Here is a 14,576-nt window from a genome sequence, read left to right as displayed (position 1 = left end):
CCACCTGACAGATGATCACTTTCCTCAGCCACAAGCTGTTTCTCAGTCCATTTCCAGCACAGATTCTGCAGGCTTTCCATTTTCCACTCTCCATCCACTCTTACTTCTTTGGAAGAACTCTCTCACCATTGACAGAACACTTCTGTCATCTCTACTTCACCTGCCATCTATTCCATCAACTTGGGTGCCCTTTATACTGTCTCACTTTGGTCCTCAGAATCCAACCACAATCAGCCCCAACACCAGCAGCACCAACAACAACACTAAACTTCTCTGCAATCACCTGATGCTGCACAGGACAGAGGGCATCAGCACCCGAGCACATTGCTGCCCGGGAGGCCAGTGATGACCTCACCATGGACACATTTACTTAATTTGATGCTGTACACCCTGGATGCCACATGATGCACCAGGGGAGGCATCACCCCACACCAACACCATAAAGGATCCTTACAATGCCCAAGCCATTCCTTTCACACTCACCACCATTGCGGGGGGTGCCATTATGTCTCACCATTCACTACAACTCACTAAGCCACTTCCAAAGGTGCACACAAATCTGTCCAAGACTGGAAAGTGTTGAAAATAAAGGATTCAATGTTTGACACCACATTAACAGAAACGTTACATGAACACTGGATAAAACACCCAAGTGGCTACCCTTGTGTGTGTTAGTTGGTATGATTGCACTCGGATGAGGGTGAGGGGTGGCTAGTGAGATGGGGATGTGATAATGTAGATGGAGAGGGATGGGAGCAAGGTAGGTTGGTGTGAGTAAGGATGGGCAGGAGTAGGGTAGGGAAGGCAGAGTGATGGGGATGTGATGAGAGGCACAGCAGGATGAAGATGAGTGTGGCTTTGTACTAACGTTTTGTGATCTACTGAGATCATTGAAAGGCTTATGCCACTGCACCCAGGTCCTCCTGACCACATCCCTGCTTGTGCCCTCCTGTGCAATGTGCAACCAGGCTGCGTTGGTCTCCTGGGGAGGTGTCTTCTGCCCATGGGAAGGGAAGAGGACCTCCCTGCATGCTGTGACTCCCTCCATATGCTTATGCAGGGAGTCAAGGGAGAGCCTGGGTGCAGGCGTGCACCTCTGTGCAGTGCTTGTCAGTGTTTGCTGCACCTCAATGCTGTAGAACACTGACAGCACAACTGTCAAAACAAAGTTGGCCATGGACCCTTTAAGGAAACCGGCTGATGACGCGTCATGAATGACGTCACCAGACTCGCTTCCTCTAATTGGCCCGGGAAATGCATTGGGTGGGCTTAACAAACCCCATCAACGTAAATTCATTTTCCAGAGCAGGATGGTGCCAGCAGCGGGGCCGCGACCCGCCACCGACATCGTCCACCACTGAGCTGAGGAAAATCACAGTGAAGCTATGGGTGATTTACAGAACAATACATGCACTAGGAATTTCCTCAGGGGTTCTCCCTATCTCTCATTGTAACCCCGGATGAAAAAGGTTTCTGATAATCTTCCGTCTAAGTAATGGTGGTCGATCAGGAGAACCGCTGAGGATATTTTTGGTTGGTTTATAAAGCTTTGGGATAGCACGTAGAGATAGAGGTGGTTAATAAAGTTAAGAGTTATTTACAAAACTGTATATTACTTATAAAGCAGTGGGTGGTTTATTAAGTGATGATGCTTTATAGAGCTATGGGTGCTTTATAAGGCTATAGATGATTGATAACGTGTGGGGACTTTATAAAGCTGTGGATGGTTTGCAAAGCTTGGGTGGTTTACAGAGTTATTAATGGTTTATAAAGATCAGAAAGATAATGGAGCACTGGGTAGTTGATAGAGCTTGCGTTGTTTGTAAAGCTTGCATTACTTATAGAGCTATAATGGTTTATAAATTATGGGTGGTTTGTGAAGGATCTACTATTTATAAAGCTACAGGTGGTTTATAAAGATTGGGCGATTTATAAAGCTTGGATGATTTATAAAGCTTTGTGTTGTTAACAGCGATGGCATGTAGAGGTACAGATAGTTTATAAAGCTACAAATGGTTTATAAATTTTGGGTGGCTTATAACACTTGTGGTTTATAGAAGTATCAGTGGCTTATAGAGCAATGGATGGTTTGTAAAGCTATCAAAGGCCGATGAAGCTTCGTGGTGTATTTACCAGTGTATTTATAGATCTTCTTGGTGTTTTAAAAAGCTATGGGTGGTATATAATGATCAGGTGCTTAGTAAACCGATCTGATCTCTGAAATTTTGTTACAGTCTTTTAGCATGCCCGCCAGTGCATATGATTTTTCCTATTGCAGAGGAGGAGGTTCTCTTGTGTTTGAGTATGTTATGCAATGACAGAGAGACCTGAGGGTGTACGTACACAAATGTTTGAAGGCGGCAGGACAAGCTGATAAGGCTGTTAAAAAAAGCATACAAGATTCTTGGCTTTATAAACAGAAGCATACAAAAACAAGGAAGTTATGGTAAACCTTTATAAATCATTGGTTAGGCCCCAGCTGGAGTATTCCTTCCAATTCTGGGCACCGCACTTGAGGAAGGATGTCAAAGTCTTGCAGAGGGTGCAGAGAACATTTATTAGAATGGGACCAGGGACGAGGGACTTCAGTTATGTGGAGAGACTGGAGAAGCTGGGATTGTTGGAGCAGAGAAGGTTAAGCGGAGATTTGATGGAGGTGTTCAAAATCATGAGGGGATTTCATGGAGTAGATCGGGAGAAGCTGGTTCCAGTGGCAGGAGGGTCTGTAACCAGAGGACACCGATTTAAGATAATTGGCAAAACATCCAGGGGGGAAATGAGGGGTTTTTTAATGCAGCGATTTGTTACGATCTGGAATGCACTACCTGAAAAGCATGGTGGAAGCAGATTCAATAGAAACTTTCAAAAGGGAATTGGATATATAATTGAAAAGGAGACATTCACAGGGTGATGGGGAAAGTGCAGGGGAGTGGGACTAATTGGATAGCTCTTTCAAACTGCCGGCTCAGACACAATGGGTCGAATGGCCTCCTTCTCTGCTCGATGACATGTGTACCCAGCTGACGGAGCCAAGTAATGGAGGTATTTATTTGGTAACCTCTTGACTGGAATATTGAGGATCAACAAGAACATGGCTGCTGAATAAAGAGAGAATTTGATTTGGTAAATCACATGATTTCTCTCCAATATTATTCAAACTTAGCTCCAGACTCAGAATAGTACTGGTCTCAAGCTAGTAATTCCAGAGTGCAACTAGATTATGACAAATCCAAGTTATATTGCCAGTCCCATCTCACCCTCTGCCTAGGGACAATGTAAATCTGCACATGTATGAATTTACAAATGTGGAAAGCTCCACTCACTGGGATCCGAATACCAGTTAGAATTTAATGCTGTGAGAGGGAGAGAGGGTTGGACAGTCAGCTAACATTAAAAAGAGGTTCGATACTTCCCAGGCAGTTTAAGTGTTTAGGCTTGGCTGTGGCAAAAGGGGTAAACTTAAAAGTTAACGGTCGCGGAGGGCAAATGGAACAATTGAGCAACCCTCCCAATTCTCTGATTATTAATTTTAATGACCAAAAAGTTGGGGGTGCTGTGAATTGGACAAATTTCTCAACTGTCCAATCTGCCCTTTTGTTGAGTGAGGTTCTGTGCTGGGAGTGCGAACTCATAAAATTTACCTCATAGTGCAGTAGATAAAAGGTCCAACTGGTGTGACGCTATGTCCGGGAGATAGTCTTGCATCAGTGTGCTTTGGGTAACTTTGCACCCAGATTATACTGTACTATTTCCATTGGTCCAAATATGAAACTGCTTCAAGTCATTGCAAATTGCATGGTATAACTGGGCTATAGCAATGCTGTTGACTACCCCTGTGTGAATACATGTTGTGAACAACACTTTTTATCGAGCTGGAGGGGCACATGGACAATTTCTAATTTAATTGACCATGTTTTTATGTATTAGCCTATAAATAACTATTGATGATAGTAGTGGACGGATACTCAATGCATTCATTGGCCTGCTATATTACGAAGGCAAAGGCCCTGATATTGACAGGGGCGGATTTTTTAAGCGGGGGTGGAGGAGTGTTGGTCGCCCGCATGCTGAGGAGTTTTAACTCCACAGCGTGCGTCTTATTTTTACTACAAGTTCCCCACCCGGAAGTCAACCTGATTGACAGGCTTGGCTTGCTGTTGGGCGGGGAGCACTCAAGCCACAGCCGGAGGAGCAAATAAGGAATCTGCTGCTGCGTTAGTGGGAGCGTCAGGTGGACGGGTGGGGGGGTACGATTCCCGACCCCAGGAGGTGGGGGTCTTTGGAGGGGGGGGCGGGGGCGTGGTCTGATGGTCTTATGGTGGGGGTTGTCCGATGGCAGGGAAGAAGGTAAGCTTGGGGTTGCCGGGGGGAAGCACTCCTGCTCCTCCTGGCCCACAAGTAGTGCTGTAAAGTCACTTCCTTTTTTTCCCCCAAAGCTGTCCTCGCCTCGCTTGAGCTGCTGAGTTTCCCAACCGACCGACCAGGGATAACCCTGTAAAACAGGGTAAATGTGAGGCGCAAAGCCTCATTATAATATTATTAAATGGCCAACCCGCCTCCTGGGAGTGGGTTGGCTGCCCGCCCCTTGTCCCGCCTCCGTTAAACCTGTAAGTGGGCGGGTTGGAGGCGGGTTGGGGGTTGGGTTTGAGATTTTAACATTGTTACATCTCACCCGACCCCAACCCTCCCTTTTTTGGGGGTGAAAATTACCCCCAAAGTGTTTGTCCTCTAATATCACCAACAGTAATTGTAGGCCCTTGTGCTGTGGCAAAAGCAGGTGATGTAAAAATAGTATCAGTTGTCAGGGCCTGAGTGCGTCATTTTGCCGTAGTGACCACCAATGGGGCGACTTTCTTCCCAGACATGTTGAGACTTTTCTGAAGTTGGATGCTGATCCCCCCCCACCCCGCCCCTCTGCCGCACTATTTTGTGAGTATTCCATAGCGTACATCCCTGCACAGGAGCATTCAGTTATTATGACTGTAACTGAATATTCCTGCGATAAAATCCAGTGTAATGCCCATCCTTTTCTTTGTCGGCTCATTGAACATACTTTTCAGCATCACAACGCAAAACTGAGCCTGTGATGTCAGAAGCCGCAGAGTATTAACGAGGCCCTTATTCCATTATTGTTATTGTTGAATCACAATCTCTCAAAGGCCTAAAAAAAAGCAGATTAAATAGGAATGTTTGGGCTGCTTTCCATAGCCTGTCAAGTCATTATTTTATGGTCCATAACCCAAAAAAGTACTTCTCCTCGTGGAGCTCATATTCTTTTGATAATGTAAAAATCCATAGACCAAATCCAATGTCAAGTGTAAAATCCCTCTAACCTTTCTTTAGTCACTAAACAACAGAAGCGATGTTGACTATTAGTATATTGCTGGGTGATCAAAACTGCAACAGCAAAAACTTACATCAGAGCACACAGCTGTCATTGCTAGTTCAATGATGGACCATTCTAAGTATTTCTCCATTTGCATTAAAGTTTTTCTCCCCAATTCTCTGCAAGTGTCTGTGTTTCACTATAATTTTAATGACTCTCACCTATCTGAATGTATGAAAGCGTGCAGTGAGAAAAGGGCACTTGGCTAGCAAGCCTGCCCCTTTAACAGACCATGTCAAATTTACACATTTGTGAACTCTAGATGGCCCATTTACTCTCTTAAGGGAAAGTGCTGTAGACATCTTTAAAAATTCATTCATGGGTGTGGGCGTCGCTGGACAGTCCAGCATTTGTTGCCAATCCCCAATTGCCTTCGAGCAGGTGGTGGTGAGCTTCCTTCTTTGAATACAACTGAGTGGCTTGCTATAATAACAACAGAAAATGCTGGAAACTCTCAGCAGGTCAGGCAGCACCCGTCAAGCAGCACATATACCTGATCCCCGGGGGAAGTCTGATCCCCGGGGGGTGTCCGATCCCAGGGGGAGTCCGATCCCCAACCCCAGGGGGAGTCCAATCACCGGGGGGGGGTCTGATCCCCGGGGGAGTCCAATCCCCAACCCCAGGGGGGTCCGATCCCCAACCCCAGGGGGAGTCCGATCCCCAACCACGGGGGTCCGATCCCCGGGGAGTCCGATCACCAAACCCAGGGGGAGTCCGACCTCCGACCCCAGGGGAGTCCAATCCACAACCCCAGGGGGAGTCCAATCCCCAGGGGGGGTTTGATCCCCGGGGGGGGGGTCCAATCCCCAACCCCAGGGGGGTCCGATCCCCAACCCCAGGGGGAGTCCGATCCCCAACCACGGGGGTCCGATCCCCGGGGAGTCCGATCACCAAACCCAGGGGGAGTCCGACCTCTGACCCCAGGGGAGTCCAATCCACAACCCCAGGGGGAGTCCAATCCCCAGGGGGGGTTTGATCCCCGGGGGGGGGGTCCAATCCCCAACCCCAGGGGAGTCCGATCCCCAACCCCAGGGGGGAGTCCGATCCTCAACCCCGGGGAGTCCGATCCCCAACCCCAGGGGGAGTCCGATCCCCAACCCCAGGGGGGAGTCCGATCCTCAACCCCGGGGAGTCCGTTCCCCAACCCCAGGGGGAGTCCGATCCCCAACCCCGGGGGTGTCCGATCCCCAACCCCAGGGGAGTCCGATCCCCAACCCTGGGGAGTCCGATCCCCAACTCCAGGGGGAGTCCGATCCCCAAACCCAGGGGAGTCTGATCCCCAACCCCGGGGGAGTCCGATCCCCAACCCCAGGGGGAGTCCGATCCCCGACCCCAGGGGTGTCCAATCCCCAACCCCAGGGGGAGTCCGATCGCCAACCCCAGGGGGGAGTCCAATCCCCAACCACGGGGGGAGTCCGATCCCCAACCCCAGGGGGAGTCCGATCCCCAACCATGGGGGTCCGAACCCCAGGGAGTCCGATCACCAAACCCAGGGGGAGTCCGATCTCCGACCACAGGGGAGTCCAATCCTCAACCCCAGGGGGGGTCCAATCCCCGGGGGGGGTCTGATCCCCGGGGGGGGGTCCAATCCCCAACACCAGGGGGAGTCCGATCCCCAACCCCAGGGGGGAGTCCGATCCTCAACCCCGGGGAGTCCGATCCGCAACCCCGGGGAGTCCGATCCCCAACCCCAGGGGAGTCCGATCCCCAACCCCAGGGGTGTCCGATCCCCAAACCCGGGGGAGTCCGATCCCCAACCCCGGGGGAGTCCGATCCCCAACCCCAGGGGGAGTCCGATCCCCAACCCCGGGGGAGTCTGATCCCCAACCCCGGGGGAGTCCGATCCCCAACCCCGGGGGAGTCCGATCCCCAACCCCAGGGGGAGTCCGAACCCCATCCCCAGGGGAGTCCAATCCCCAACCCCAGGGGAGTCCGATCCCCAACTACAGGGGAGTCCGATCCCCAACCCTAGGGGGAGTCCGATCCCCGACCCCAGGGGAGTCCGATCCCCGACCCCAGGGGAGTCCGATCCCCGACCCCAGGGGTGTCCGATCCCTAACACCGGGGAGCCTGATCCCCAACCCCAGGGGGAGTCCGATCCCCAACCCTAGGGGGGAGTCCCATCCCCAACCCCAGGGGGAGTCCGATCCCCAACCCCAGGGGAGTCCGATCCCCAACCCCGGGGGAGTCCGATCCGCAACCCCAGGGGGAGTCCGATCCCCAACCCCGGGGGTGTGCGATCCCCAACCCCGGGGGAGTCCGATCCCCAACCCCGGGGGAGTCCGATCCCCAACCCCAGGGGGAGTCCGATCCCCAACACCAGGGGGTGTCCGATCCCCAACCTCAGGGGAGTCCGATCCCCAACCCCAGGGGTAGTCCGATCCACAACCCCAGGGGAGTCCGATCCCCAACCTCAGGGGAGTCCGATCCCCAACCCCATGGGGAGTCTGATCCCCAACCCCAGGGGGAGTCCGATCCCCAACCCCGGCGGAGTCCGATCCCCAACCCCAGGGGGAGTCCGATCCCCAACCCCAGGGGAGTCTGATCTCCAACCCCAGGGGGAGTCTGATCCCCAACCCCAGGGGGAGTCCGATCCCGAACCCCAGGGGGAGTCCGATCCCGAACCCCAGGGGGAGTCCGTTCCCCAACCCCAGGGGAGTCTGATCTCCAACCCCAGGGGGAGTCTGATCCCCAACCCCAGGGGAGTCCGATCCCCAACCCCAGGGGGAGTCCGATCCCGAACCCCAGGGGGAGTCTGATCCCCAACCCCAGGGGAGTCTGATCTCCAACCCCAGGGGGAGTCTGATCCCCAACCACAGGGGAGTCCGATCCCCAACCCCAGGGGGAGTCCAATCCACAACCCCAGGGGGGAGTCCCATCCCCAAACCCAGGGGGAGTCCGATCCCCAACCCCAGGGGAGTCCAATCCCCAACCCCGGGGGAGTCCGATCCCCAACCCCGGGGGGAGTCCGATCCCCGACCCCAGGGGGAGTCCATTCCCCAACCCCGGGGGAGTCCGATCACCAACCCCGGGGGTGTCCGATCCCCAACCCCAGGGGGAGTCCGATCCCCAACTCCAGGGGAGTCCATTCCCCAACCCCAGGGGGAGTCCGATCCCAACCCCAGGGGAGTCCGTTCCCCAACCCCAGGGGAGTCCGACCCCCAACTCCAGGGGAGTCCGATCCCCAATCCTATGGGGAGTCCGATCCCCAACCCCGGGGGGAGTCCGATCCCCGACCCCAGGGGGAGTCCATTCCCCAACCCCGGGGGAGTCCGATCACCAACCCCGGGGGTGTCCGATCCCCAACCCCAGGGGGAGTCCGATCCCCAACCCCAGGGAGTCCTATCCCCAACCCCAGGGGAGTCCTACCCCAACCCCATGGCGAGTCCGATCCACAACCCCAGGGGAGACCGATCCCCAACTCCAGGGGGAGTCTGATCACCAACCCCAGGGGGAGTCCGATCCCCAACCCCAGGGGGAGTCTGACCCCCAACCCCAGGGGAATCCGATCCCCAACCCCAGGGGGAGTCCGAACCCCAACCCCAGGGGGAGTCCGATCCACAACCCTGGGAGTGTCCGATCCCCAGTCCCAGGAGTAGTCCGATTACCAACCCCAGGGGGAGTCCAATCCCCGACCCCGGGGGGGAGTCCGATTCCCAACCCCAGGGTGAGTCCGATCCCCAGATGGAGTCCGATCCCGAACCCCAGGGGAGTCCATTCCCCAACCCCAGGGGGAGTCCGATCCCAACCCCAGGGGAGTCCGTTCCCCAACCCCAGGGGAGTCTGACCCCCAACTCCAGGGGAGTCCGATCCCCAATCCTATGGGGAGTCCGATCCCCAACCCCGGGGGGAGTCCGATCCCCGACCCCAGGGGGAGTCCATTCCCCAACCCCGGGGGAGTCCGATCACCAACTCCGGGGGTGTCCGATCCCCAACCCCAGGGGGAGTCCGATCCCCAACCTCAGGGAGTCCTATCCCCAACCCCAGGGGAGTCCGACCCCAACCCCATGGCGAGTCCGATCCACAACCCCAGGGGAGACCGATCCCCAACTCCAGGGGGAGTCTGATCACCAACCCCAGGGGGAGTCCGATCCCCAACCCCAGGGGGAGTCTGATCCCCAACCCCAGGGGAATCCGATCCCCAACCCCAGGGGGAGTCCGAACCCCATCCCCAGGGGGAGTCCGATCCCCAACCCTGGGAGTGTCCGATCCCCAGTCCCAGGAGTAGTCCGATTACCAACCCCAGGGGGAGTCCAATCCCCGACCCCGGGGGGGAGTCCGATTCCCAACCCCAGGGTGAGCCGGTCCCCAGATGGAGTCCGATCCCGAACCCCAGGGGAGTCTGATCTCCAACCCCAGGGGGAGTCCGATCCCAACCCCAGGGGAGTCCGTTCCCCAACCCCAGGGGAGACCGATCCCCAACTCCAGGGGGAGTCTGATCACCAGCCCCAGGGGGAGTCCGATCCCCAACCCCAGGGGGAGTCTGATCCCCAACCCCAGGGGAATCCGATCCCCAACCCCAGGGGGAGTCCGAACCCCAACCCCAGGGGGAGTCCGATCCCCAACCCTGGGAGTGTCCGATCCCCAGTCCCAGGCGTAGTCCGATTACCAACCCCAGGGGGAGTCCAATCCCCGACCCCGGGGGGGAGTCCGATTCCCAACCCCAGGGTGAGTCCGATCCCCAGATGGAGTCCGATCCCGAACCCCAGGGGAGTCTGATCTCCAACCCCAGGGGGAGTCCGATCCCAACCCCAGGGGAGTCCGTTCCCCAACCCCAGGGGGAGTCCGATCCCCAACTCCAGGGGAGTCCATTCCCCAACCCCAGGGGGAGCCCGATCCCAACCCCAGGGGAGTCCGTTCCCCAACCCCAGGGGAGTCCGACACCCAACTCCAGGGGAGTCCGATCCCCAATCCTATGGGGAGTCCGATCCCCAACCCCGGGGGGAGTCCGATCCCCGACCCCAGGGGGAGTCCATTCCCCAACCCCGGGGGAATCCGATCACCAACCCCGGGGGTGTCCGATCCCCAACCCCAGGGGGAGTCCGATCCCCAACCCCAGGGAGTCCTATCCCCAACCCCAGGGGAGTCCTACCCCAACCCCATGGCGAGTCCGATCCACAACCCCAGGGGAGACCGATCCCCAACTCCAGGGGGAGTCTGATCACCAACCCCAGGGGGAGTCCGATCCCCAACCCCAGGGGGAGTCTGATCCCCAACCCCAGGGGAATCCGATCCCCAACCCCAGGGGGAGTCCGAACCCCAACCCCAGGGGGAGTCCGATCCCCAACCCTGGGAGTGTCCGATCCCCAGTCCCAGGAGTAGTCCGATTACCAACCCCAGGGGGAGTCCAATCCCCGACCCCGGGGGGGAGTCCGATTCCCAACCCCAGGGTGAGTCCGATCCCCAGATGGAGTCCGATCCCGAACCCCAGGGGAGTCTGATCTCCAACCCCAGGGGGAGTCCGATCCCAACCCCAGGGGAGTCCGTTCCCCAACCCCAGGGGGAGTCCGATCCCCAACTCCAGGGGAGTCCATTCCCCAACCCCAGGGGGAGTCCGATCCCAACCCCAGGGGAGTCCGTTCCCCAACCCCAGGGGAGTCCGACCCCCAACTCCAGGGGAGTCCGATCCCCAATCCCAGGGGGAGTCCGATCCCCAACCCCGGGGGGAGTCCGATCCCCGACCCCAGCGGGAGTCCATTCCCCAACCCCAGGGGGAGTCAGATCCCCAACCCCAGGGGGAGTCCAATCCCCAACCCCAGGGGGGAGTCCCATCCCCAAACCCAGGGGGAGTCCGATCCCCAACCCCGGGGGAGTCCGATCCCCAACCCCGGGGGAGTCCGATCCCCAACCCCAGGGGGAGTCTGATCCCCAACCCCGGCGGAGCCCGATCCCCAACCCCAGGGGGAGTCCGACCCCCAACCCCAGGGGTGTCCGACCCCCAACCCCAGGGGAGTCCGATCCCCAATCCTATGGGGAGTCCGATCCCCAACCTCGGGGGGAGTCCGATCCCCTACCCCAGGGGGAGTCCATTCCCCAACCCCGGGGGAGTCCGATCACCAACCCCGGGGGTGTCCGATCCCCAACCCCAGGGGGAGTCCGATCCCCAACCCCAGGGAGTCCTATCCCCAACCCCAGGGGAGTCCTACCCCAACCCCATGGCGAGTCCGATCCACAACCCCAGGGGAGACCGATCCCCAACTCCAGGGGGAGTCTGATCACCAACCCCAGGGGGAGTCCGATCCCCAACCCCAGGGGGAGTCTGATCCCCAACCCCAGGGGAATCCGATCCCCAACCCCAGGGGGAGTCCGAACCCCAACCCCAGGGGGAGTCCGATCCCCAACCCTGGGAGTGTCCGATCCCCAGTCCCAGGAGTAGTCCGATTACCAACCCCAGGGGGAGTCCAATCCCCGACCCCGGGGGGGAGTCCGATTCCCAACCCCAGGGTGAGTCCGATCCCCAGATGGAGTCCGATCCCGAACCCCAGGGGAGTCTGATCTCCAACCCCAGGGGGAGTCCGATCCCAACCCCAGGGGAGTCCGTTCCCCAACCCCAGGGGGAGTCCGATCCCCAACTCCAGGGGAGTCCATTCCCCAACCCCAGGGGGAGTCCGATCCCAACCCCAGGGGAGTCCGTTCCCCAACCCCAGGGGAGTCCGACCCCCAACTCCAGGGGAGTCCGATCCCCAATCCCAGGGGGAGTCCGATCCCCAACCCCGGGGGGAGTCCGATCCCCGACCCCAGCGGGAGTCCATTCCCCAACCCCAGGGGGAGTCAGATCCCCAACCCCAGGGGGAGTCCAATCCCCAACCCCAGGGGGGAGTCCCATCCCCAAACCCAGGGGGAGTCCGATCCCCAACCCCGGGGGAGTCCGATCCCCAACCCCGGGGGAGTCCGATCCCCAACCCCAGGGGGAGTCTGATCCCCAACCCCGGCGGAGCCCGATCCCCAACCCCAGGGGGAGTCCGATCCCCAACCCCAGGAGGAGTCCAATTCCCAACCCCAGGGGGGAGTCCAATCCCCAACCCCGGGGGGGAGTCCGATTCCCAACCCCAGGGGGAGTCCGATCCCCAGGTGGAGTCCGCTCCCCAACCCCAGCGGAGTCTGATCTCCAACCCCAGGGGGAGTCCGATCCCCAACGCCAGGGGAGTCCGTTCCCCAACCCCTGGGGGAGTCCGATCCCCAACCCCAGGGGTGTCCGACCCCCAACCCCAGGGGTGTCCGACCCCCAACCCCAGGGGAGTCCGATCCCCAATCCTATGGGGAGTCCGATCCCCAACCCCGGGGGGAGTCCGATCCCCGACCCCAGGGGGAGTCCATTCCCCAACCCCGGGGGAGTCCGATCACCAACCCCGGGGGTGTCCGATCCCCAACCCCAGGGGGAGTCTGATCCCCAACCCCAGGGAGTCCTATCCCCAACCCCAGGGGAGTCCTACCCCAACCCCATGGTGAGTCCGATCCACAACCCCAGGGGAGACCGATCCCCAACTCCAGGGGGAGTCTGATCACCAACCCCAGGGGGAGTCCGATCCCCAACCCCAGGGGGAGTCCGAACCCCAACCCCAGGGGGAGTCCGATCCCCAACCCTGGGAGTGTCCGATCCCCAGTCCCAGGAGTAGTCCGATTACCAACCCCAGGGGGAGTCCAATCCCCGACCCTGGGGGGGAGTCCGATTCCCAACCCCAGGGTGAGTCCGATCCCCAGATGGAGTCCGATCCCGAACCCCAGGGGAGTCTGATCTCCAACCCCAGGGGGAGTCCGATCCCAACCCCAGGGGAGTCCGTTCCCCAACCCCAGGGGGAGTCCGATCCCCAACTCCAGGGGAGTCCGTTCCCCAACCCCAGGGGGAGTCCGATCCCAACCCCAGGGGAGTCCGTTCCCCAACCCCAGGGGAATCCGACCCCCAACTCCAGGGGAGTCCGATCCCCAATCCCAGGGGGAGTCCGATCCCCAAAACCGGGGGGAGTCCGATCCCCGACCCCAGCGGGAGTCCATTCCCCAACCCCAGGGGGAGTCAGATACCCAACCCCAGGGGGAGTCCAATCCCCAACCCCAGGGGGGAGGCCCATCCCCAAACCCAGGGGGAGTCCGATCCCCAACCCCGGGGGAGTCCGATCCCCAACCCCGGGGGAGTCCGATCCCCAACCCCAGGAGGAGTCTGATCCCCAACCCCGGCGGAGCCCGATCCCCAACCCCAGGGGGAGTCTGATCCCCAACCCCAGGAGGAGTCCAATCCCCGGGGGGGCGGGGGTCTGATCCCCGGGGGGGGTCCAATCCCCAACCCCAGGGGGAGTCCGATCCCCAACCCCAGGGGGGAGTCCGATCCTCAACCCCGGGGAGTCCGATCCTCAACCCCGGGGAGTCCGATCCCCAACCCCATTGGAATCCGATCCCCAACCCCAGGGGTGTCCGATCCCCAAACCCGGGGGAATCTGATCCCCAACCCCAGGGGAGTCCGACCCCCAACACCATGGGAGTCCGACCCCCAACCCCAGGGGAGTCCGATCCCCAACCCCGGGGGGAGTCCGATCCCCGACCCCAGGGGGAGTCCATTCCCCAACCCCGGGGGAATCCGATCACCAACCCCGGGGGTGTCCGATCCCCAACCCCAGGGGGAGTCCGATCCCCAACCCCAGGGAGTCCTATCCCCAACCCCAGGGGAGTCCTACCCCAACCCCATGGCGAGTCCGATCCACAACCCCAGGGGAGACCGATCCCCAACTCCAGGGGGAGTCTGATCACCAACCCCAGGGGGAGTCCGATCCCCAACCCCAGGGGGAGTCTGATCCCCAACCCCAGGGGAATCTGATCCCCAACCCCAGGGGGAGTCCGAACCCCAACCCCAGGGGGAGTCCGATCCCCAACCCTGGGAGTGTCCGATCCCCAGTCCCAGGAGTAGTCCGATTACCAACCCCAGGGGGAGTCCAATCCCCGACCCCGGGGGGGAGTCCGATTCCCAACCCCAGGGTGAGTCCGATCCCCAGATGGAGTCCGATCCCGAACCCCAGGGGAGTCTGATCTCCAACCCCAGGGGGAGTCCGATCCCAACCCCAGGGGAGTCCGTTCCCCAACCCCAGGGGGAGTCCGATCCCCAACTCCAGGGGAGTCCATTCCCCAACCCCAGGGGGAGTCCGATCCCAACCCCAGGGGAGTCCGTTCCCCAACCCCAGGGGAGTCCGACCCCCAACTCCAG

Source organism: Somniosus microcephalus, chromosome 2 (genome assembly GCF_052327205.1).
Source record: "Somniosus microcephalus isolate GS21.2 chromosome 2, FLI_Smic_1.0, whole genome shotgun sequence".
Taxonomy (NCBI): Eukaryota; Metazoa; Chordata; class Chondrichthyes; order Squaliformes; family Somniosidae; genus Somniosus; species Somniosus microcephalus.
The sequence above is the reverse complement of the archived record's forward strand: the minus strand, read 5'-3'. Positions refer to the sequence as shown.